Source organism: Sesamum indicum, linkage group LG13 (genome assembly GCF_026168435.1).
Source record: "Sesamum indicum cultivar Baizhima isolate 11 linkage group LG13, ASM2616843v1, whole genome shotgun sequence".
In the NCBI taxonomy this organism is placed as follows: Eukaryota; Viridiplantae; Streptophyta; class Magnoliopsida; order Lamiales; family Pedaliaceae; genus Sesamum; species Sesamum indicum.
This window is the reverse complement of record NC_142669.1, coordinates 3,423,722-3,427,721: the sequence shown is the minus strand read 5'-3', so window position 1 is coordinate 3,427,721 and position 4,000 is coordinate 3,423,722.

Below are 4,000 nucleotides of genomic sequence, written 5' to 3'. Positions count from 1 at the left end.
CTGCAGTTGCTGCTGTTATTACTGTTGCTGATGCCGTCTCTTTGGTGTAGCATGAACAACAGGACAGAATTTTCAGGGAGTATCCTTGTCTACTGTGAATTCAAATATTTTTTAACAGTTGCTTGTCTCAGTTCCTTGCTACAGCAGCAGACGGTGCACGAAGGAGTCCCACAGCCTCTCTGCTGCTGCTGCTGCTGTCCTTCTCTGCTGCAGCGCTTCTGTCGCTGCTGCTTTTTGCTCCAGACAATCACCTCCTGCTGCTGCAAGTTCCGTACTGAAGCAGCACTCTGTTTGCTGCTCTGCTGCAAGGCTTCGTTGGCTGCAGATTACTGCTGCTACTGCTGCTGTTTCTTTGCTGCTATTGCTGCTGTTTTGCTGCTACTGCTTCTGTGCTTCGCTGCTGCTGTGCTTCGCCGCTGTTGCTTCGCTGCGCTGCTACTGCTGCTGTCTTTTGCTGCTGTTGCTGTGCTGTTCATCCACACTGCAGCTGTTCTTTGGCTCTGTGGCAGCAGCAAGCAATTTCAAGGGGCAATTATGCGACCATAATTGATCTCACTTCAGGGAGTTTTCTTAACCTCTCCTATCATCTTGCTAGGCTATCAATTAACTCTGCTTTTCTGTTGCAGAACCATGGCACTGTGACAGCAGCTGCTTTTTGCTGCAACGACCTTGCTTTTACTGCTGCCATGCCACTTGTTGTTGTGGCTGCAGCAAGCAACTTCAGGGGGCGTTTATGCAAAGATGATTCATCTCACTTCAGGAATTCATGGTAATAACTCTGTTGCTGCAGATACTGCTTTTGATTTTTGGAACCAATATGCACATCCCCAGCCCTTGATCAACCTTGATGTACTCACCTCTCGTACACTCAAGTGTTTCTTTGGCCTCTTCTCATTTCTTGAACAACTGAAAGGTTTGCTCTTGTGCAATCTATCATCCAAAATGCTGGGGTCTTGGAACGTTTGCCTCCTTCCCTCACATCTCTTCACTTCATCTTTCAACTTACACAACCTTGAACTAACTCTATCAACGAGCACGCCTTGCTTCACTTGCACAATCACTTGAGCACTAACCATTTTTTGTCTTATTGTGACCACCACTCAAAGTACATAATTTTCCTCCACACCCCCTTTTGTTTCTTGGCAACAAACTGTCTCATTGAAGTTTCTCGGCTCTTCATAGTCCTTGGTGCAAAATTCATTTTGTGTTGGTTTCAATTAGTTGAAGTGTTTCAACCCCATTTTAACTTCTCAAAATTAGCACGTCTTTCCTTTGATGTTTTTGGTTTTTCCATTGTTGGTCTTGTGTACTTGTGTTCTTATCTTTTAGAGCTTCTTTTCCCCTCACTTTTTGGGAGAATGGATTGAATAGGGATTTTTCCTTGTACGCTTGATTTTGTAAGGCAAAATAGGAAAAGCAGGAAAGGAAAACAAGAGGAAAAAAGAGAAAAAAGAGAGTATATGAGCAAGGAAAAAGCAGAAGAAAAAATGGATAAGGAAAAAAGAAGGAAAAAAGAGAGGAAAGAAGGAGAAAGCAAAAAAGTAGAAAAAGACGGAATGCTGAGAGATGTTGGTGGTGCCGGGAGCTGAGAGTGAGCTCTGAACCGCCGGGAGCTGAGAGGGAGCTAGGACCTTCTTCCGCCTTGTCGCCGACACCTGCCGCCGTATCCGCCGCGGCTTCGCCGTCGCGCCGCCGGCGGCCGCCTGCCGGAATTTTTCCGGCGCGTCTCCGGCCACGCGCACTAGATCCAGATTCGCCGTCCGACGATCTTTCCACCTATGCTGCGCGTGCTCTGAACCGGCATCCGACGCGCCGCCACACGCCAGCCACAGACCTCATTTTCACCCCCTTTTTCACCGCCAACGTTTTTCTCAAATTCCGGCGCCGTCCCGACGAGCCACCGGCCGCTGCTTATACCGTTCGAATCCCCACAACAAGGCGAAAATTACCCACTAAACAATTTTGGATTCCACCAACGAGAGAGGTTGGGCTTTTAACTTCACCTTTGATCCTTGCCGTCGCCGTTTTGCCGCCACCGGAGTGCCTCCCGATCGCGGACCACCACCAACCGTCTCGTCTCCTCCGTGCGAGTCGAACGAGCCATCTCCCATCCATTCCCATCAAGGCATTGTGTTGATCACGGAACCTCCCAAACGCCGACGGTTGTGCAACCCCATCACTGCGGTCCGACGGGCGTTGACGGCCGGATTTCCACCAGTGGACTCGCCTTCCCATGGCGGAACAGCCCCTCCGATCAGCAACCACCATCGGAGCCTCGATGCCTATGGAAACCTTGGTAGCCAACTCGGCCGGTCTCGATTCCAATTCGAACGAAACAACTCAGAAATCGCCCCCTGATTTGCAGAAACATGCTGAGCAGTAGAAGTCAAGCTCTCTTATTAAATCATTTGCTGAAGCTGTCTCTAATTCGACAGGGAATCGGAGTCTTCATCAACATCCCTGCGATCTCAGAAAATTCTTTCTGGCTGATCATAACCCCCACCCACTTGGTATCAAGTCTGTTAACCATGGCCGACCCACTCTTTCATTTGCAGATGCTGAGACAGAGGAGCTCGCGGCGCCCTATCGATTTTCCCTTGTTAGAAAATTCTCACATGTAGCACCCCCTTACAGTCAAATGCACCAGCTTATTGCTAGATTGGGGATTCAAGGAGAGTTTACAATCAGCATGATCTCCAAACACGCCCTTATCTCCCTTTGCAGCGAGTCAGACTATTCCCGCCTGTGGCTACGGCGCATTTGGTTTCTTCAAGGCTTCCCAATGAGAATTTTCAAATGGACGCCAACATTTACTCCGACGCAAGAATCATCTGTCGTTCCTATTTGGGTTTGCTTTCCTGAACTCCCTGCTCATTTATTTCGTAAAGAAGCTCTATTTTCTGTTGCTAGCATGGTTGGATCACCTTTGCAAATTGATGCTTTAACTCTTAACAAGTCTAAACTATCACAAGCTAGGGTTTGTGTGGAAATAGACCTGCTAAAACCTATCATTGAAGAATTTGACTTGCACATTAATGGCGTAACCATAGTACAGAAAGTTGTTTTTGAAAATCTCCCTGAATACTGTTCTTTGTGCAAGCATGTGGGACATAAGGATATTGACTGCTTTTCGAAAGGTAATGCCCCTAAACCCCCATCCCGTAATAAGATCAACCACAGGCATCAACAATTTGCAGGAATTGAGATAAAACAAGCTCGTGATAAAGGAAAAAAGGTGACTGTGCCAGTAAGCCATCCCGCTGCCGACCATAATTCAGAAAGAAGCAAAATATCATCCCCAGCTGTAAAAGCGGAATGCTCAATCACCAACCAGCCAAAAAAGGGGATCAAAGATCAACAGGATATTGACAATCAAATTGAACATATTCAGAGCAATGGAAAACAGGAGAACCTAAAGATGGATAACACAGGAACTCCAAACACTGTTACTCATCAGGGAGCTGCCATACAGGAATGCACCTCTGACACTACCTTGACGCCTTAAGGAGAAAATTGCACAGACAACATGAAATAGCCCACCCTTTCTTTGAACCTTGTCAATGATCAGACAACTTCAACCTGAATGACCCATTAATTGCAGAATTATTGGACAGGGATTTGAATGCTGAAAGTCATGAACGAAGTTCGACAAGCAAACTGAAAGCCAAAGGAAAAGCTAAGAAGACCCCAAAAAGTGGTGACAAGGGCAGCACTTCAAAAAAGGGAACAGGAACTAGAATCCTTTTAAGAGGAGAATGTAGCAGTAAAAGACGAAGAAATAAGTTCCTTTCTGAGATGGATATAATTGAGATTCAAGCTACTGAGGAAGCTAGTGAAAGTGAGGCTCAGGACACCAAAGAAAACAGCGACAAAGAGGAAGAACTCACACCAATCTACAACAGATTGCAAAGCCTGGATGACGGTGACTCACTTTTGGAGCTTGAAACTGAGCTCCAGCCACATGTACAAGCAAGAGAACAGGAGATCAATCAAAATGTCA